Source organism: Cydia splendana, chromosome 1, assembly GCF_910591565.1.
Source record: "Cydia splendana chromosome 1, ilCydSple1.2, whole genome shotgun sequence".
In the NCBI taxonomy this organism is placed as follows: domain Eukaryota; kingdom Metazoa; phylum Arthropoda; class Insecta; order Lepidoptera; family Tortricidae; genus Cydia; species Cydia splendana.
In genome coordinates, this window is record NC_085960.1 from 21,273,845 (window position 1) to 21,297,354 (window position 23,510).

A 23,510-nucleotide genomic window follows, 5' to 3' on the forward strand; every position below is an offset into this window, starting at 1 on the left:
TAAAAATTGAGGAGTTCCCTCAATTCTTCACGGATCCCATCATCAGAACAGCACCAGATTAATATGGGACGCTCTTCGAGGAAGTTCCCGTCAAACAAAAAAAGAATTGCTCAAATCGGACCACGGGTCTCGGAATAATCGAATGTCGTACATTTTAAGAAATCGTCATGATCATCATCAAAACAATCATCATCATCAGGTCCATTTCATCAAATTGGTGGTTTTCGAGAGAAAATGCTCGAGTTGCTTAAGAAAAAACCCAAATCACCCTACATGTGCATTTAAAAATTGAGGAGTTCCCTCAATTCCTCATGGATCCCATCATCAGAACAGCACCAGATTAATGTGGGACCACCTTGGAAATACCTTCTTTCGAACAAAAAAAGAATTACTCAAATCGGCCTACGGGTCTCGGAGTAATCGATGAACATACATGAAAAAAAATAAAAAAAAACATAGCCACAACCGAATACAGAACCTCATCCTTCTATGAAATTGAAGTCGGTTAAAATAGTATTAAGTCATCATGATATTCGAACACGATTATCAATGCACGCCTAAGAATCGTTCAATGTAATTGCCACTCAGATATTAAAAAAGAAATGTAGTCAAATGTAGTGAAGTTTAGCTGGATGTAGAGCGACCGTAGATCCGGGTGAACAATAGTTGTTTGCACTAGGGCTGTCAACCGCGAGCTAAACGTAATCTACAAATTGAAATTGAGTTCTCGAAAAATTTGTAGCCTAGCTATTGACATTCTCAGAATTCTCAGATGTATCTTTTGTGTCTAGTCTAGCCACGTTCATTATTTTTTTTCTACCTCTATAAATATTGTTTCTTAATTAGTATCATATATTTTCTGGGAAACTTTATTTACGGACACTGTTAATAAAACATATTTTTTTATAATTAATACTTTGCTTCCGGAAGTAAAGATTAAAAAGTCTGTCAAAAACTTTCAACTAATATACTTATTTAAACAATATTTTTAGTAGAGCTGGTCTAAAGGTAGGTAGTACCTAATTTACGTAGCTGTTTAGCGTGCGCAAATTGGTTTTTGCTAAGTGGTGCTTTTAACTTTGATTAAAAAATGGTCCATGTTTATACCAAACACTTTGCATGTCAAAAAAAATCAAAAACATTTTGTTAATATTATTCCATTGAATTTTTCATTTCATTTTATTTGCATTACTTATTTATTGTTATATATATAGAAAACAAAGGCTCACGAAATTTCTACTTTCTACTGGGCAGCGTAAGCTTGCATAGCAGGGTTTCCTTAGGGCACGGAACCTTAATAGAAATCACCCAGTGTTTTTTGTAAATAATTAAAATTGTAAATGTTGCCCGAATATCATTACGTATTTTTTTTATTAAAAGAAAAATAAAAAACAATACCGCTTCGGTAAGGTTCAAACTCGTGACTTTTTGCAGACGTAGGTATCTCTGCAAACGATAGGTGCTGCAAAATTTTTGAATAATAAAAATGTGTAGGTAGTATCATTTGCAGACGTTTATCCTTTATTTCAAAAAAATCGTTTGCAGCCGTGACTGTCGGATAAAAAATAGTTGTATGTCTTTCCCATCACGGAACAATGGTGTTCCGGACCTTTGGGAGGCGTGCGCGGAGCCGAAGCCAACATGTAGAGGGCCTTTTGACACTTTAATGAAATGTAAGGGGTACACCGAGCGGAGGCTGCCCTTGCCCGTGTCATGGGACGCACGCAGAGGCAGCACCCGCCAGGGTGTAAGGACTATTGAGAGTTGATGGAATCTAAAATGAACTAGGTTATTGGGTGAAAGCGATGGACTAAGAACTGAGCTATGGGGTAAAAAATAGTTTATCATTAAGTAGTGTGGCAGCCCTAAAGCTAACGCGTCTCGGTAGCGCACGCGCACGAGTTCAACGATCGCCCCCCACCCCTCCCTCCACTCACCCGTCGACCGATGGTTTTCCAAATATGTATGTATTTTATTAAATAATACATTTCGATCTTGAACTTCAATAACTGGAGCGTATATACTTACCTGTTGATTATATTTAGTGCATGTCACAAAGTATATATTGTATATACCTACATTCCATCTCTGTCGTAGAAACATTTGAATAAAAAAAAGTGATACCAACATGACATAAATGTCTTTACGTCTTCCTTGTAAGGTGGTGGTACTAGTGCTCGACATGCTAATGTCCAATAGATGACACCCTGCTGTCACCTCTATTGACAATGACTTAAGTTTCAAGATGACATGTACTGGGACCGTGTCGAGCACCAGTACCACCACTACACTAATATTTGGTAACATCCGTATCAGAAGTATCAGAACGTACCTTCAACATCAGGGCCAACAATGAATGAAAACACAAGATGAAGTCAATTATATACTTTTTTAATATTGATGGAAAGTAAACCTTGATCAGTACGGTTACCATCAGTTTGTCACTGACATGAACGCCGTCGAGAACGTAATTTACTTTCTATACATCCCGTTTGCACTAATATGTGACGTCCCACGGTCAAAGGTACCTTATGGCGGGTATGGAGTTATGCATACCCCAGTAATCTACAATAAATAAGCTATCGATAACACAAAAGATCAACCTTCTAGGTTGCGTAGTTACAGAGATATGATTTTTTGAAAATAATGTTGTGAAATGAGCAACTTTACGATAGAGAAGTTTTAAGTTTAGCCGCCTAAAAAACTATGTTCCTGAAGTAAGTTACATAGTTGACTACAAATAATAATGCCTTATATATCTGAGATTAAAAAAATATTGCGACTTGTTCTGTAATGCAAATAGAAACTTTTGATATCGACTGATTTATGTGTATACTAACCAATCTCTTGAAAATAAAGTTTTATTTCATTTTCACGATTGATTGCAATGAGCTCTCAAGATTTAAATTTTATCTATTAGAAAACGACACTGACAGACAGTTTAAGCAAAAAACAATACCGATTTAGAGGTGAAAATGTATTTTCTGACTTTTTCATATAAAATCACAAAATTGAATATTTTTACTTTTAATGTGACACACAATCAATTTTTCTGAGCACATATGAAAGAAATTCTGTCATTCAAATGAAATAAATCCTAAAACCCCAACTAAATACTATATTTAACCCCTTATGCCACTTTAAACTTACATAACAATAACAGTATTTGCTCCATACATTTACGAAAAGGTACCTTATGGAAATAAATCTAATAATACATCACTACAAAATATCAATCATATTATAGTTTATCTTTTATGAATAGAAAATATTAATTTACATTAAACTGCCCCCAATTTAATTAGTTCTTCGTCATAATAATCTTAAAAAAGACCAATAATTTGTATGTAATGAAAAGGTACCTTGTGGTCAAGTTACATGATGAGGCATGATGATGATGGAACAGTTAGGATAAACTAATAATATTTTGGGGTTAAGATGGTATAAATCGTCTATTTCTTATCAATAATATATTTCGGTTGCTATTGAAGATAAGCGGCATTGAGGTTCAATGACCTCAGATATTCCATAAGGTAATGCGTCGGGTATTGACATTTTTCAGCAAACCAATGGCTGATTTACTGCATGCGACCAAACCAAATGAAGATTATTCTAGTTAAGAAAGACTTGACGAGAGTAACTTTGGTATAATAGCAGTCTACTTGGATTTGTGATGTCGGTCTATGTACGGTTATAATATTTGCGAGGCGCCCCAACCAGAACTGAAATTATCAAATTAGTTTTGCAGAATGCTAATACAGTTCTCTACCAAACTTCTTTTCCCGTATTGACTAGTTTTTTTGGGAATTTTCAATCTTTTTTCCATAAGGTACCTTTTCTACTAAACTCTGAGACGACATTACTAGGCTTATAACTAACTTATAACAAAAATAAAAACAGGTAAACAAACGTTAGGCATTAAGGTTTCAGATCACACAATAAAAAAAAAATGAGCATTTTTTCACCTCTTTACAAAACATTTAATATCTCCGAAACTAGAAACCCTCATAAGGTACCTTTTCCCGTGGAACGTCACATATGCGAGTGCGAGCGAGATGTATAGAAAGTAAATTACGTTCTCGACGGCGTTTATGTCAGTGACAAACTGATGGTAACCGTACAGGTACGTACATATAATTGTTAGTTTAAAATATGGCTTAAGTACCATGATTTTAAATTAGTTCTACTTGACTTACTGAACTTTTCACATCCGTTTGACCCTCGTATTTACAGCGTAACGTAATTAATTGTTCCATGTAATGCGACAATAATACAATAGAGGAAAACCATAGGTAATAATAGGAGATTGTGTAGCAGACCTTTACGGCATAAGTTACTCTACGATTTACGGCTACCATCAGTTTTGACATTGACAGATACGCTCGCGTCTACGTAAATTACTTCTTTCTTACATCTCGCTTTGCACTAATATGCGAGTACGAGCGAGATGCATAGAAAGTAAGTTACTTAGACGCTAATAGCGTATCTGTCAATGTCAAAACTGGTGGTAGTGGTTCTTGGCAGGCAACCAAGTGTACCCGCTTCGGGAAACCGTCCTGAATGGAAGTTTTGCTTTTTATCATGGCACGTGTTGGTCACACATTACAAGCTTGATTGACCATTTTTAGTCTCTACTACTTCGTTTTTATTTCATAAGTCGGTGGCAAATAAGATAAGGTTAGCGGTTTTTGTATGTAATGTCACACGTGCAGGCGAGGTTTTACAAATACTCTTCTTAGCTTCGATACAGTTATCGAAGCTCTATTCTGGCTACACCATATTACATCGAAGAAAAAAAATCATAAGTAGTTGGATAGATGTATCCTATATTTAATAAGTCTTACTTGAAGGAAAAAAAATAGAAATGGAAGGCCGTGGCCCTAGTGGTCCTCGGATATTTGGGGTAGGTATAGCATGAAGTAACCATTAATACCGTTTTTATTATTAAAAGCTTTCAGATTACATTTAGATTTTATTACCTTACATTTCAAGCATTCCATTAAGTGTAAATTATTTTATAGACGAGACTTTCATGTTCCACGCTAAGCCAACGTGCTCTATACGCGAAATTGTAATCCGAGATCGAACGTAAAAGTTCAACAAATCATGAAAGCCCGTAAACGCTGTCCTATTTACATATAAAGCACCTAACGCGGCTTGTAGCGTCAGAACTTGCAAGAATTGGCCTTATGGGTGCGGTATTAGATGCTATAATGACTGCATTGTGGGTGGACCTATCGCGTGTTCTGGATCAGTACCCACCGCACAGTGACGTGATTGCTGGTGCAGGGCATTACAGCTAGCCATCGATATCGCTGGAACGATATTCAGACTGCAAACTACTTTGTACGTACTTCTAAGAATTGTATATATTATTATATGCCGGAATCATATAATGCACTAATTAATGAGTGTCAGTTATTACTGGCACGCAAAAAGAGTGATCGATTTCGGATTCGATTCGAACATGGTATAACTGCAAGTAGACACGAGGTTGTGTGCTGTGGGAGATAAATTAATGATTAACTAAAAGTACGTGAAGAGTATAATAACATTAATAACACATATAAAAATTAAACATCCGACCGAAATTATAGTTAGTGCCACCATATGGTTCAATAAAACCATAAAAGTATTTAAGGATTGTAACGAAAAGTATTAGACGTACGGTGTTGGAGTACTTAGTATAAATTTCACAAACAAGTTGGTTTCGGTTATGGTACTGCGTGCCACCTGCCACGCGCTTGTTGTAATCTTTTGCGTACACCGTCTTATAATAAACGTAGGACGATTGTATGTATAAGGAACAAAGTTTCGTTTCCGCCCAAGCGAGGCAGGGGAAATTTAGAACAGATGCGATAGGGAAAATGCGGTCTTGAGGGTTTCAGCAGGTACGACGTGGCGAAATTGAGACAATAACTCACTGTTTGTACTTTATTAAATTAGCACGGCATTCTATGCCTATATGGAAAATGTAGGTAGGTATTTTCAAGTGATTAGCTGATGACAATTGGTGTTTTTATCAATTAATTCCTGCCCTTTACGTACTTAAACCTAGGTATTGGTATACAGAAGTGTACCATTCTTCATGTTCTTTCATATAAAACACCTAACAACTAACTACATAATAGAAATAGAAATAGTTTATTCGTGGCATAAAAAATTGGTAACAGACAAAAGAGAAAAAAAAGAAGAACGAAAATTAAAATTTACACTTAACATTACAACACATATCATTACATAACAGAACAAGTAAATAGCCACGAAATGGTCCCAACTCAGCATGGTGTTAGCCTTAATGGGCCAACGCTGGTCTTCCGTCGGGGCCATGGACGAGTGAATCACGGAAACGGATAGTACACAACATTTAAATAATGAACAGTGGCAAAAAAACAAACCAGTTGGAAATAAATAAATAACAGTAATTCATTAATATTATAAAATAATTACATTTTATGGAAATAAAATAAAAACCAAAAGAAATAATGGCGAAAGACTAAAATGTGAACGCGACCAATTGTGACATAAGTGTCGAGCAGTTGGCGCCATCTGTTACAACACAGCAAGGATTAAAACGCGTTAAGCAAAAACAACAAATATACGTGAGCCATAGTTCACGTGTTGGAAAGTTTTATAAGCGAAAATAATACATAATAATAATAAGTAACTATACTGTAAAAAACCGGTTTGTATGCTTCATACTTTCTTTAAATAGCTCAGTCCCTGCACGTTATCCAAAGTTGGTGTCATAAATTAAAATAATGCTATGTGTAAGCCCTTTCAAATGAGATATGTCTCAATAGTATACATCTATGGGACAAATTGCCCTTTCTCCTTTCATGCTTATTAGTATTGGACTATTTTCCGGTTAAAATCTTATGTTAAATTAAACAGTGTTATTCTTCAAACAGTTATGTACCGGGAAATAACCCTTCCTTCTTGGTGGGGAAACATTCTCAGGGGAAATTCAAAGACTAGCGGTACTGCAAGACGGGCAGCTCATTAATTAAGGTATCAACTGGCAAACCGGGTATTAATGAGGTTTGAATATTATACTGCAAAGTGCTAAAAGCTAAAATCAAACCTTCATTAAATTGACCTTACACATTTTTCAAATTCAAGTAACGTAACTTAACTATGCACTAAGATTTAATGTCTTGTCAAGTGTAGGCAAATATTGAAAGTTTAGGCCACCAACCCATACACATGGAGATAAAAAATCCCAATGACTGAATTCTATGAGACCACAAAATAAATTATTTTAATTAAAAACCGGTCAAGTGCGAGTCGGACTCGCGTTCCAAGGGTTCCGTACATTAGTTCGACTCACGCTTGACTGCACATTTCTCATAGGTTTTCCTGTCATCTACAGGTAAAGTACTATTTTGTGTAAGTTTTAGGCCCAGTAGTTTCAGAGATAAGGGGGGGGGGGGAATGGTCGGACAGACAGACAGACGCACGAGTGATCCTATAAGGGTTCCGGTTTTCCTTTTGAGGCACGGAACCCTAAAACCTACATTTTGAACTGAATCCAGAAAAATGTGGATTGCTGTAACGCTAACATATAGCGTGTTTTTTGTTGAAGAGAAGGTAGGTACGTGAAAAATAACAATGAAAATATTTTACCACACTACTTATGGGTGTTTTTCGTACAGTTAGCATTAAATAGATAGTAACGGTCGAAGTGATCAAATACATGGGAAAACATCCTTATTTCTATGTTAACAAAAATTAAGTGTATAAAGTTGCCAAATATACAGGGTGGAAAGGCACGACGATCCTTTCCGGAAATGGGAGATAGTTTAGCCTAAGCTCTATATTTTCTCCATAGAAACTATGTTAATATGGGCAACCGTTTCTAAATTATGACCTTTTAAACATCCACGCAAAAAACTACTTTGTTCTAACCCTAACAGGTGACAGGGTCAATGAACTTACTTGTAAACAATCAGTATTCGACAGGAAATTATGCTAATTTGTTGCCATCTAACCATTTTTAGGTCTGCTTACAGCACGGTAAGAATCATTGCAGGATTTTCGCTTTCTTAGTGGTTCCACTTGTTCAATACTTGAATGAAATAGTTATGTTATTCCTTAATATTAATAATACTAACCACAACATTGTTTACAACGACAGTTCAAATGGTGACATTGACAACCACTCAAAAGTACGCAATCGTCTTATAAATATCTCTGGTTTCCTTGACTGATAAAAAGGTTTTAGTTTCTTAACACGTTTCACAAAATTATTTTCGAATAATTGGAAACTATTTAAAATAATAAAAAATTACATGTAGGTTGTGTTAGTTGCACCAAATGAACTTGCAAAAATGAAATACTAAGAATAAATCAAGAATAAATACTTCTTCAATACCAAACTAACAAACCTTCTTGCGTGGTAGGAAATAGACAAGACGTCTGATGTTTGAAATTAAATTTTCATTGAACTATACTTATTGAATGTCATATTCTTCAAATAAAAATGTTAGATGCTCGTGGCTATTTAAATTTGTGGAGCTGTGTAAAAGATATGGTGTACCAAACCAAACGGAATGTGAAACTGCGGACGAAATGAGACAAAGGCTAATTGGTGCTTTCTGCGGAGGATAAATGACGAAGAGCATACACTATATCGCATGTGCATCGACATACTCGGGTACGGGCTGCGGCGGCGTTGTAATACACGGAGGTACTTACATTTGAACACCGTATGTGAAAAGAAGATAGTATTAAATATTGGAAAAAAGTAATTATCTAAGAAAGTAATAAAATTGTTTGTAATATTTTTGCATGCATTTGATTTATTTGACATTTATGCGTCATTCATACATCATTGCGATACTGTCAACGATCGGAAAAAAGTGTAAAGTCCCGAGCTTTCCCGACGGAGATCCTTAATCTAGCCGTCATGTGCACATGCTATAGGGTTATCACCACAGTTAAAAAGTAGTATTTTTGCAATTTTTATTTTTTACTCAATTAACGATTCTTACCATTACCAATAGTCTCTGTATCACTTAAACGACCTAATACTTCCGGGAAGGATCGTCGTGCCTTTCCACCCTGTATATATGTATTCGGCAACTTTGGCTGTCAGTATCTATTTGATGCTGACTCTACAAAACATCCTCCTTAACGTTATCTCTCTCAAGACTACTCAGAACATTCAACACAAACATACATGCTTACATACTCTAGTAAAATTATAACACTGTCCATAGACGGGTAAAAAAAACAACGGGTTGCACTCCGGGAGTGCCGACAGAAGTGAAAACTCAATGACTAGTCCAAAATGTCTGCAGCATTATGTATAGATGGTGAAGCAAATCTTGTCAGTAGAAAAAGGCGCGCAATTCAAGTTTTCTATGAGACGATATCCCTTCGCGCCTACATTTTTCAAATTTGCCGCCTTTTTCTACTGACAAGATCTGCTTGACCAACTATACAGTGTGGAAAAATCGAGTGCCACATGGATGGCAACTACCTTAAATATTGTAGATAGCACATTTTGTGTAAAGGAGACTTTCCTTTGTTTTTAAAAAAAATAAATTCTGCATTTAAGGATTTATGAAAAATCGCTTGCCTCAGTCGGGACTCGAACCGGTCAAATGTGACAAAAAATAACGTGCCGTATTTTATGATGCAGATTGAAAGGTATACTGATAAGGTTCATTTTTCTCTAAATAACAAATAAAATCAGAATAACGGAAGGCCATGAAAACTAACAATTACCTTTTAAATTTGATTTTTTGTCACATTTGACCGGTTCGAGTCCCGACTGTGGCAAGCGATTTTTCATAAATCCTTAAATGCAGAATTTATTGTTTTTAAAAACAAAGGAAAGTCTCCTTTACACAAAATGTGCTATTTACAATATTTAAGGTAGTTGCCATCCATGTGGCACTCGATTTTTCCACTCTGTATAATTGACCCATCCTCCTTTCTATTGAAAAACTTTAGTTCCGAAATTGCTGGTCAGTTAACTTGTTTACAATTCGAAATTCAAATTTGTAGCGTTAATTGTTTAAAATTCGAATAGAAATTGTAAAGTTACCTTGCAAGCCTCGCATCTAAATATAATGGTCATGATATTTTGAGTTTTATTCACCAGTACTAGAGTTCACTTTTATTAGCGATTTCATCAAGATGTAGCTTTATTGAATTATATTTGAGTGATATAAAGTTAGAATGTAACTGTGAGATCCTCGTATTTCAACCCGTACAAGATTAGAACCTTTTTCATGTAATGTCATTGAGTTTTTCTTTATTGATTTAAATGCCATCTAAATGAGTGGCCATCTAAACCTTACGGTCACATGATCGCCTTACGCTGTCTCGAGTTTATCATTTTTTCCCCACTTCAAAAAGTGCCCAGCGCCGCTAAAGAAGTTTTCACTTCAATAAGAACTCAAATAGCAGTCTGAGGAGTCGGCTCGAGGTGTCGATCGATTCCGGTGACGTACGTGCTGTCGCCGTGACAAATTCCCGATCCCTCGTGGCTGAGGATGCACAATTTCATGTTTCGATCGAATCGTCCGCTGAGACGTGAATATAACATAGCAGATTGATAGTCAAAATTTATCATATTTTTTCAGACGTCATTTACCAAACCTACTAACATTTCCAATCAACTATTATGGAACTCTAAGTTGTTGTTACCTACATGGATAAATTGAAATGTACCTAGAAAAGAGTAGGTAGCCATTATTATTGCTCTGAAATTGTCGATTTTTTGTAATGTAATCTCATCGAAAATTACGCACATTATAATAAATATAATAATTGAACAGCCTCTGCAAATGCGGTTGTGTTATATATGTGGTATTAGTGTAACGTGCCGTACAACGACAATAATTGCTAATCGTGTTAGTTGCGGATTATTAGTGTAATGTCTGCTCGCATAAATTCTAATAGCAATATACAGCATCCAGTAGCTATGTGTAATATATCGAAAATGTGATCGGCTACCACAGTTTCACAAATTATACTCCCTCTTGACCTCGAAATAAAGAAAAAATGTAGTGTTTTTCAACGTTCTTCTTCATGACGCGACCCCTCTGACGTGAAAATATTTTGCGCGGCCCCCCTTGGAATGAAACAAGTCTTCGTGACCTGATCTCTAATCCTCCCTGTTTGAAACCTATTTGTTCGTTTATTTTTTACAGTTCTATCGTTAACTAAACTATGTATATTTATCCAATATAGATCACAATAAAGTAGTTTTATAATAATATCGTAACTAACTCTTTTTTAAACGTTCAATTTAAAATAAATACACGTATTGATAGTCTTTTTCGCAGTATGAAGAAACATAATTTAAAATTCAACTTTGCTCAAAGTTGAATAGTTTTAACAAGGTATTGATTTAAGTACTATTTTTATTTTAAAATGAAATCGGCTATGAAAGTTTCTACTGACGTGGAAGGTCTCGGAAGTGGACAAAAATTGAAAATTTACTTGGCCGCTTGATCCGTCTATTAGCTGCATGCTTGTATACTTGTATAGTGTTTTATGGCCCATCGTGTAGAGGAGCCATTAAATTAGGGCTAATCTGAAAAAAGGTTCTCTTCAGGCGCAGTCTCACACACGAATGTTGATCTTTATATTAGCTTTTACAGCTTTATCTACTTATACAGGATTCAGAAACTACCTACTGACCCAGATTCAGAATGTTGAAAGTGTACATAAAGCAACTTTCAGTTACTGCAGAAGAGTAAATAGGGATCTGCGTAGGGGGCGCTTGAATACAAATATGTATGTTAGGGTGCTAAACTAATGGTTTTTCTGACTGTACATACGGCCCATGAATCTTATTATTTTTAAGGTTCTAAACTATATTTACCCCAATCGTAGTCGAGAATCTATCAATCCACGACCTTGCCTCAATCATCCGTCAAGCTCAATCACCGTAACGCCGTAAATAAGTTCGTCTCAAACCACAAGATCCGAAATGCTTAAGGCAAACGGGACTTCATAATTTATCAGCTTTTGTAAATCGGCTTGCTCTATCCGATACCCATCGCGTGAACTGGCTCGGTAATACGTTCGCGGAGAATCGATAATGTGCTCAATAAAAGATATCGGTAACAGTCGAGTAATAATGACGCCTATGAATAAACCATGCCTAGAGTAAAGTACAGTATACGCACCTCGCCATTGTTCGATGAATTTCTTACTGATAATGAAATGGTTTTATTACGATTTGAAGTTGGATAATTTTTTAACGTATTCCACATTGCAACGTAATCTATGGCTCGAAAGCTCAATCTTGTGGTGAGATAGCTATATGTCGACACGTAATCGATATCATAAGTAAATTAAAACAATACAGTGTTTATATGACATCAAACACTTTAGCTATTCCTGTATACCTAAACTTATGTTGTGCATCGATATATAATATACATATTTTAGGGACCTCTCGCATATTTTACTGCGCTGTTGATTATTAGTATCCTCTCGAAGGAAGAATACTTAAAAATCACGCAATCGTGTATAGATTTCAAAACTGAAAAATCTATACTTATAGCCATATGGCATCAAAATACGAGTATAACTGTTTTCGAAAGTAGCACACAAAGTTTTTATTTCACTAAAATCACATCGGCGACGTAACACTATATTATAACATAGCCCTTAAGCAAACGCTGCGTTGTTCCATTTCCCCGATATTTATGAAATCCTCCACCACCCCGTGTTTGTGTTGCTGCGCAAACTTGCACAGGGGTGTTGATGACTCTGCACTATCAAGTTACATAGTTTTGTTCATTTCATTTCACGGAAGGAACGCAGATGATAAACGCTTCCGTTTTCGCAAACTTAATAATACCTAAGCAAACTTATTTACGAAAATAAAAACAGTTCAATGTTCACATACGTACGCGCAAAATAATGAAAATAGATTACTCCAGATTGCAGGTGTCTGAAGCAACTATCTCAATGGCAGCGTTATCGAGCTCAGCGGCTAATGAAATTTGTAGCACCAGGTATCCGAAGCGTGGATTACAGCAATTGTCCCCAAGTTTACGACGGCGGCGGTTGCTTCTCGCCGGCGACGACGTCACAATCCTCTTGACGTATTTGTATAGAAAAGTACAGCATACATAGGTATTTATATTTTTCTAGCAACGAATGTGTTAAATGTGTATACCTAGACAAGGGTACTTGAAGGTCTCCTTTTCCACTGGTTTTAGTGTCTGCCTGCCTTTTTGTAACTCTGTCAAGACTCTGCACAAATGACAAGCTTAAAAAAAAGGCTGAAATCGTTATGGGCCCGTACTGGGCCCGCATTATCTTTGTATAGGTAAAATTTAATAATGCCCGTGTCTGCGACAGATAAACACAGAAGTGAATTTATTAGTGTTCCATGAACCCACTTTTGGTAGGTACGGACAGATAAAAACTCTAAAATGCTGAGATATTTTTGCATAAATAAGCACACCCAAAATGGTACAGCGCAAATTGGATCAAAATTGAATCAAGAAATACTTAAGAAAGTAGGTTACCCGTAGAATACGTAATGAAATAATGAATATGGAAAGTCATTAAATTAAAATCAGCTTATGTTCTTTGATCACAAAATTTTTAACATGTATTCTTAAAAACAATTGTTTAGTAAGTACAGAAACTCTAGAACATCGTGCAGATATTGCTTTGAGTGATAGAAGAGCTCTCAAAGGAAATGGATTGTGCATTATTATCAGGTTTAGAGCCGACATTAATCATACTAGCTCTGTCTCAGTATTATTTAACTTAGTAAGTGTTTCGCAATTCTAGGGTTAGTAGATACCTACGCATAGTTCGTGCACTAAGCTCTTCGTTAATTCGGCCTGTGGAAATAAGTATCTTGGTTTATGTAAAATACGTTTGTGCCATTCTCAACCAAATAAGGCTACTTATTGTCGGTTTTCAATAAAGCGCTATTTCTTTGACGACCGGTCTGGTCTAGTGGATAGTGACCCTGTCTGCTAAGCCGATGGTCCTGGGTTCGAATCCCAGTAAGGGCATTTATTTGTGTGATGAACACTAATATTTGTTCCTGAGTCATGGTTGTTTTATATGTATATAAGTATGTATTTATCTATACAAGTATGTATATCGTCGCCTAGTACCCATAGTACAAGCTTTGCTTAGTTTGGGGCTAGGTTTGATCTGTGTAAGATGTCCCCTAATATTTATTTATTTATTATTTATTTATTTCTATACAGCTTCAATTTGAAATCAAGCTTATTGACAACCGACAGTGTGGTACCTTTTGGTTGAAAACGTCACATTTATTTGAGATTTCTTTTGTGGGAAATAAGAAGATAAGAACCCTGCGATACATTTAAAGCTAAGCAAGAATTTTGCCTGCAAATACAATATTTTTAATTAATATTATAAGTATCTAAGATAAGTTTTTAACAACTTTTTAATAAGATTAGTGGTTTTTGGTTATTTCTATAAGGTGGAGATTTTTGTCTATAGCTAATAGATTTACTCATAGTTTAGATCCAACATTAGACTTAAATTAGGAATCGTCGTTCAAGTAGGTAGTAGGTATAGTCTGGCTGTTCACACTGGCTTAGAGAAGTTTTTCTAGTATAAAACACTCACCCAAAGAAAAAACTCACTTCTCCGGCCGCCTCGGCGCGCCGGGTAGATATATCTACTCGACTCGACTGGTTTTTTTTTGAGAAAATTAGTAGGTATACTTACATTCCGGTTAACTACTTATATAAACTCGGCGTGATACAATTGAAATCGGAAAAAGAAAACAAAACAAGGCTGTGTGTTTTATTTAACGGTGTTAGAAGCAAAGCATGAAATATCCCAACATTATGTAAAGGAGTGTTGTACCTAAATGCTAAAAGTCATGAAGCGGCCGCCTGCGTGGAGCATGAAACACGCATGATTGATCTGCACCCGCCCATCGATCCCATGCCGCGTAATTAGTGCGCGCATTAGCGAACCAACTTGTTATTGTTACCTTATTCACAAAATGATTCGACTTGACTATAAGCTTTAGCTCGTCCCTAGGATAATATGACTCAAAATTGGAAGGAATGCGTAAATCTGAGATCATAATAAATAAAATAAAAATATCAGACATCTTACACGTCAACCTAGCCCCAAACTAAGGAAAGCTTGTAATATGGGTGCTAGGCGACGATATACATACTTATATTCATAGAAAACATCCATGACTCAGGAACAAATATTTATTTGTGTTCATCACACAAATAAATGCTCTTACCCTAAATCCAGGACCATCGGCTTCACAGGCAGGGTCACTACCTACTAGGCCAGACCAGTCGCAGTCGTCATAATGTTAGGCGAATAGGTATTATACAACATGTGTACAATGTCATTACACAGGCTTTAGCCAGACTTGTAATAATACACAATACATCCTATAATATCTTATCCCATATATCTCCTTAAATTCTCTTCATCTTACCGAAATTAAGTATAAAAAGCCTTAATTAATTTAAAAGCAAAACTCCTACAGCGTTCATTCAGAGGGTCAACCGTTTGTGATTTCCGCCAAGTGCTCGAACAAAGCACCACTGCCAGGTTCAGGGTGTACAGAATGTTCACAAGTCGACGTTAATAATTACGGCTACTAGATGTTTAATTAAGGAGCCGTGGGCGCCTAACAAGTTTTTACCGGGGAAAAATATCGCCGGGTGAAGGAACTATTAGCTAGGGTTCAGTAGCGATTTGAGCAAGACCCTGGAACGATTTGAGCGATAACGTGGAAGTCAATAGAAAATACAAATAATGTAAACAAAAAAGGTTTAAGTAGGGATATTACCTATGTACTATGTACCTAAACTGTTGATAAAATCATGGTTGTCCACAAAAATTGCAAGATTACGAAGACATGAAGGTACTTAAATTGGTTTGTAATATGGCATGGTATCGAAAGTTTGCTTTTTTACTGCATTACTATTTCGGTACTTACATTTAAAAAAACGCTTCAAACCCCGGGTCGAACCAATGAGTTTTCGGAACTTATGTTCGAATTATCATTTCATATTTACTAGTCGCTTTTCGGTAAAGGAAAACATTTTGAGGAAACTGGACTAATCCCAATAAGCTCTAGTTTACCCTATGGATGGGAATTGAAAATCAGATGGCAGTCGCTTTCGTAAAAAACTAGTGCCCACGCCAATTCTTACGATTACTTGACAGGCGGATCCCAGGCTTCCATGAACCGGGATAACGCCAGGAATATGAGGAATACGTCGGTACATTTCCTTCAACGAGGAACCCTGAAGCAGAGGGCAGTTAAATTAAAACAGAAAAAAATATCAAAGGATCTTTTTGCAGCGAAGCGACGGGAGAGCTACGAGCAAAAGGTTTTTTTTTATAAATAATTTATTTTCTTTTGCGTTAAGTTCTAGCGTGTCCAATAATTCGTGCGAACAAAATTATTGAAACAAATACAATAAAAAGACGAAATCTTTAGGACTCTTGTTCCAACCAATGTTGCAGAACACTGATCCAATATTTACTTGTTCCTAGTTCTATTTATCAAGTTACATCTGGAGTTGAGGGCCATTATTTATTAGAAATATAGATATACTTATGTATTATTTTTAGCATATTTAGAGATTACAGATTATTTAGAGTTTTTACAGGCTACAACATGAAGAGAAATATCTTTTTTTATGGAAACAAAGTTCGAATCGGGCAGCAAGTGTTGATCATCGTCATCATCATCATATCAGCCTTTTATCGCCCACTGCTGAACATAGGCCTCACTTCGAGTCGAGTACGCCACTTATCCCGGTAAGTGTTGATATGTATATCAAAACACTGTGTTTATTATACAGACTAAACATATTAAGTCAAAACATATGTATTTTGTTATCATTATTCTTTGCACCTTTAAACGGCCAATGCATACACGTCTGCATATTTGCATATTGCTTATAGGATGCGTGCTCTTAGACCAGCTTACCCATCCATCTTAGTCCATGGAAACGTGAGCGGTTGAGACATTTAGCACTTAATAAGTTCCAAAACGTAATTTTTGTCGAAACTAACGGTTCGCATTATGTATGTATTACGAGAAAATTGTATTGATGGCAGAACGAATGGCATTTATTGAAACTGATTTCAATAAATGCCATTCGTTCTGCCATTGCTTGCCTGAGCAAGTTTATTAAATTACGCTAAATTTGCTAGTTTACCTGGCTTAAACCAAATTTGTTGTTCAGACTTGCAATGCTTTGATGCTCGCCCTCAACTCCCTCGTCTATACAATTCCAGCAAAGGAAAGCAATTTCAACTAATGAAAACCGAATGCCGCAAGGGAAACATTTCATTTTACTTCTGGTTTGACTGTAAAAAACTTAACTATCTAAGTCAATAGCGATGTTTTCTATATGACTATAAACATTGTTGCCAATGTTATAATTTATTTCTGAGCTTTATTTTCTCAAAAGATATACATAAATGGTCTGTAGTTAACCGATAACTATAATTTTAGCAAAGAGGCGTAATTATACTTATACATAATATTAACAAAGAAACTTAAATAATAACGTTAAGCCAAGCGTAGACGGTTAATAAATCGGAAAAACTGAAAAATGTATACTGCCGGTAGCTAAATTCTGAAAAATTAATCTCACTGGAAGCGACACATTTCTTAACTTAAAATTAGGGAACTTATATTCCGCTGTAAACTCATTAAACGAGTAAAGCTCGCCCTGATACAAGTGTCACTCGACTCCTACTTTTATTCCGAGTACCGAGCCTGTAAACGACGGGGCCGAGGCGGCAGGGGAGCCCTAGGCCTTGCATACAAATGGAACTTGTAAATGAGATAACACTCTATTCGCAGCGCAGGTGGCACGGGCTACCAATAAAACTTGAATGGGGACAGTCGAATGTTTTTGTAGTGGTAAGCGATATGGGATTGCTTTGTGATTCGTTGTTGTTTCTGAAATGTAGGACGAGCTCTGTTTAATAAACCATTGCGCGGGCAGATATGTACCTATCTTATTTTAACGAGTCAACAAAAAGGTTGGAAGAGAAAAGTAGAGCTTATGTGTGATTTTAAGCGGGGCTTTCGTTTAGGCTCGGTTAAAGGCACTATGGCCAATGGATCTTATTACATATTTTAAAATTCTGGAATTATTACGGAATATGTCACAAATTCTGTTTCACTACGCATAACAAACCATAGGTAAGTGATGTTCATAAATTCGTTCACTAAATAAATAGTTTACCGTAATAGCAATTTTGCAACTGATTCTTCAACGTCACTAAACGTTGTTATTCGCAGTGCGACAGAATTTCGTATGGTATCTATTGATTTTATCACCCGAAGATGGTTCAATTTTACAAATTCGGAAGTTTGCTTGGGAGTAGAAGTCGGTCAGTCGTACTCGGTCGTTTAACCCGAGATGTCTTCGTATCATCTAAGCAATTTTCCACTACATTGAGTTTGATATCAATATTCTTTACGTATTGCTTCTCTACATGTTAACCAAGTCGGTTGAAGCATGTGATTTGAAAAATGGAAACTTAAGACGGATAATCGAGCGCTGCTGATAGCAGATGTCATATTGTATTGCAGTAGGAACTTCTTTTATATTATAGCGTTCGTAAGAATAGGACGGTAAACAATAACATAGTAGTGTTCTTATTAATAATTTGTCAATTTATCTATCTTTAGGTTTCTGCTAGTTTTGTTAAGTTATAACTCTGTTTTAAGTTTGTGGTCATGAGCTTTAACTCTAGCGAGAACCACGTACAACGTTTGTAATGATTGAAGTACATACATAATTTAGTTTATCTGGGAGAACACACTGAGAGAAAAATCACCACCAGGAATTAATAAACAGTTCTGTACTGGGGGAAAAAATGAAGTTTTAGTAGTAATCATGGAAGTTTCACTATTTCTGTAAAATTTATTTATTTCTACAAACAGCTCAGTAATACTAAATCTAATTTCAGCAAACAGACTTTAGTAAATGGAGCATTAAACAAAGTTCAGTATTTGTTACAATCCATTTTTATTACTACTAAAATTCTCCGATTTTTACTAGTAAAGTTTGTGATTTTTGGAAAAAAGCATCTGTGATTTCAAGTTATGATTTTAGTAAATGTCTCACTTACATAGTTTTGTAATATCTAAAAAACGAGTTCGCGGGAATAACATTACCCCATTTAAAATAACAATTCAGTTGTTACTATAGCGACATTACAAAGTTTACTGGTATTTAGTAGATAGACTTGTTGTGTTTATGTTCATTGTTGTACCAATCACTAAACGAGTTTTGTAATACCAACACAGCTACTTGCTACGTTCATTTGGTTAGAGTTAGTATTGTGTCGGATGTCGGGCGGGCGTGTCTCGTGTCTTCTTTGTTTAAAACATACTTAAGTTAAATAATAAATTTAGGATATATTGTGGGCCATGGACATATTAACCCGCGACCTACTGTGTAGTTGGGGTCTACAGGAATATATTGTTCTGCAACTTCGAGCTAGCTGTTGTTATTCTAGTGATAATGACATCAAAGGTAAATCTAAACTGTTTGCAATTCCAACCTCCCTAGCACAGGTGCGCCGCGAGAGCATGTTGCGCGCGTAATAACTACTAGTCTCTTTCTGACTGTATGAATAAGAAAGGAATGGGTAGAATATCTCGACAGGCTTTTATAGTGCCTCTTTAGTACAGAGATATACTACCAAATGCTTTTTTATTCATACAGACAGAAATAGAGACGGGTAGCTGCCACGCGCGCGACATGCTCTCGCGGCGCCCGTTTGCTAGGGGCGGAGGAATTGCAAACAGTTTAGTTTTTGCCTGTGACGTCATTATCTCTAGAATAACAACAGCTAGCTTGGAACCTATGACGTCATCATCTCCGATATTGCTAAAGCACGCTTAGAATTACAAAACGGTTAGTTTTCACCCATGACGTCATCACCTCCGATATTGCTAAAGCACCTCTCGGAATAACAAAACCAAATTTCTGAAATTACTCTAGCATACTTCAAATTACAAATATAGAAGTTGTATTTCCTACTAAATGGAAATTGCAAAAGTCAATTTGTTCCTATTAGTTGACTCTCCTTGTCCCCGGATTAAGTTTTATTTTTGTAATTCTAAGTGTGTTTTTGTTAGTTTTTTCTCTCAGTGCACTAACTTTAGATATAGTTCTAATTTTGAATGTTCAATCAACACCCTACAATAATCAAGGATAAATTATTAAACATTAATTCTACCGCATATAGTAAAGTTCTAATTACGCAAAATATCGCATTCGGGGTCCACGAATTATGGAAATGAACGGTCATTCGCAGGGCCTAACGAACAAAAGTTAATTAAAAAGCCTCATAACACTCCGCGCATTGAGCCAATATCCTGTTAAATACAGCGACAGGTTCTGTGTTCGATTTTGTATTGATATTGCCAATATGCCCTTAGAGAATCATCAAAGCCTGCAAATGAACGAAATCGCGTTAGGTGTCAACGAAAATATAGCCAGCGGATGAATTTTTATTTTTCATAAAATTGGACGCCAATATACAGGTCATTCCAGCGATTGATCTAAAAACAACTCTAAAATATAAACCTACAATGTTCGTACATTATGTTCAATGTTCACACACAAAATGTCACAATGTTCGTATATTAGCTGACTTTTTGTTCTTTTCGAGTTATGTTTTTTTTTCCAGGCTGAGTAATTGACATCGTCAAACTTTTTATTGTCGTGTTGTTTTAGGTGGTTCTTTTTGCAACATTATTCTTACAAGGTGCACTTTAGGTCATAAGATAAAGAGATTTAGGGCTTTCATGCAAGAATTGATAGTTCGCCAATTGTTAATTTGGGTAAAAAATAAGTATTAAAAAATTTCTTTAAACCGATTAAAAACATGCAAGAATAAAGTTTAAATTTATATTACATGACGATGAGAGCAATCCATTATTTTTTCTCGTGACGCACTGGAAACCTAGCTTAATATTTCCAAAAAGCCGTTATCCTAACCTTTGTCATTTTTTTTCGCTTTTCCCAAATTTTACTAGTCGAAAAATATTGATGTATGTATATCGATCTTATCGTGTCAGTGTGTATATCACGTCAACATGTAAAGAAAAATGTGTTAATTTCAACAGAAGGTATATACAGAACAAAATAGGTTTGAGGATCGATTCTTAAATTATTTATTTAAATCCGTATGGCCGTACCACAGTCAGTCACCTTATTCGTCATGTAAGTTATATTTAATTCATACATACATATACTTGTAATACGTACATACCGTAAATCTAATTAATTACTTGCTGTGCCTGCGAGTTTATTAAAAATATGAAGATTTGAATTAAAACGTCATAATTTGTCTATTAATTAGTCTCCTATAGGTTTACTTACTTTATTCGCAATGGCGTTATTAATAAACGTCTGTCAATTTAATTAGTTGATGATAATCGTTTGCCCCTATCTGTGACATTTGTATTGGTTAGAAAGAGAATAAATTTAACAGAGATTTAATAAATATACAATTAAGGCGAATGTAGTAATCGTTATTAATGTTTTCTGCGTGAAACGGTATAAACGGGGCGGCGGGTTGACAATTTAAATCTATTTGGATTTCAGGTTTATTTAACGGTGTGATTTGTAGGTATACGATAATAACAACGGCTGAAAAGCAAATAATGGGTGTTAATTAGTCACTGCTGTGGACGGAATTAAACAATTTGGGTTATGTCATTATATAATTTCATGTAACGAAAGTTATATAACAGATTTAATATAATTACCACGGGTGGATAGTTAAAGACAATTAAATAATTTCAATGGTTTAAAGAACCATTAATGTTCCTCCATAAAATCCATGAAAATACCTACTCCAAAAGTAACAATTTCCTATTGATTCACCCGACTTGTAAGACTTGTAATACTTGTAAGAATGAAAGTAGGAAATTTATTGAACAAAACGTCTGGACCAAATCGTATCTCTTATCGTATCTCGTACCCTTCCCTTATCACATCACTTGACACTCGTACCAGAGCCCTGCAAGCTTTGGAAGAAACTTCGTCGACTAAGCTTCCATGATTTATCATGTCTTGATCAATTTTGAAAAAGGTTTCTCTCACAATAAATATGTAAAATTGTAGTGGTATTGATAACTTTTAAACACTGTTCGTAGTTTAATTAATTACCCACTCACATACTCGTGGCAATTAAAATAAATCTTTACTGTGTGTTATTTGCAATAATCTGGTGTATTTTCTGATTGCCGATTCTAAAAATTAGTGAATATATTTTTAATAATTAAAAGGTAATCATTGGAAATACTTCGGTACTTACCATGGCTAAGAATGGCGACTATTTGTGGTAAGAAGGCTGAGCTCAGCTTACATCGTTAGTACATACTCGGTCTACTTGACGTAGGTTTACAAGGGCGTCTGACCTCTAGCCAAATTCCTACCTGCTTGTACGGTCTAAAAGTGCCTTCTCCTGCTTGTTGAGGCACCAATTACCCTGTGTATCTAATAGTGTAGAAAATTTATTTGCTTTAGCTTTTACTATTTCTACTCGTCGCATTGTCGCAGTTTATATTTATATGCGAAAAATGACATAATACATGTTATACGTTCTGCAAATATTTATAAGGATATGACAAGTAGGCGTTGTATATCCTACATTTACTAATGATTTGATTCCACATGAACGAGATCCTAAAAACTTATTATTATTAGGTACCTAATAGTTACTTTTTACGAAGTGGTTGTTTGTTTATTCATGCCTCATAATGATATTTGGATTAAAACGTTATTAATATTAGAAATTATTCTGTTCTGTTTTACGAGGCAAAAGTAGGTAGGTATCTCGTCGAGTAATAGGTAAAGACAGTTCAATAATTGTGAAGTTACTTCAGCGATGCCTCGGAAAGTTCGCGAAGTTGAGTTGGGAAATTTCGGAAGTTGTACTAATTGGACAGTTCGCATGTTTTTAATTGGGCACTGTGAACGGAATAAGAGTGTGTGACGCGGAATATATGAGTTAACAGAATCACAAAATTGGTCGAAGAGTCGAGCGGATTCCGTGTGGACTCCGCTCGAGGAGCTAGTCAGCGGAGCGGATTCAGCGAGTAAAAATGGGTCCGCTGTGCCATGGCTAGTTTTGAACGGGCTCCGCTGTCATTTCCCACCTTGCTCTTTCCCCAAACACCACTGGCAAATGAAGGCATAAGTTGAAACTCTTTCTTCGCGGAAGTGCACCACCTTTACTCCGGTCCGCTCGTTACCCTTTTTTGTTGGAAAGCGGGTATCGCCTAGGTACCTTCGTTTATAACCACGAATTATAGAGCTGATCAGATGATGCAGTCCGAAGGTAGCCAAAGAAATTTCTCGATGGAAAAACGCATAGGAGTTTAGGCTCCTTAGAAAGGTCTTGAAAAGTACTTGATAGACATGTAAGTATAACTATTAAAGCCACAAACTTATTGGTACATTCAAAGACAATCTTAAAATCTACTTAACAATTTACATATACCCTAA

The 23,510-nt window shown here is 35.9% G+C and overlaps 1 protein-coding gene across 1 annotated transcript in view; it reads right to left on the reverse strand.

The window, feature by feature from the left end:
* Positions 1–23,510, reverse strand: part of LOC134791982 (uncharacterized) — a 171,587-nt gene that overhangs the window by 64,178 nt on the left and 83,899 nt on the right. The window lies entirely within an intron of this gene.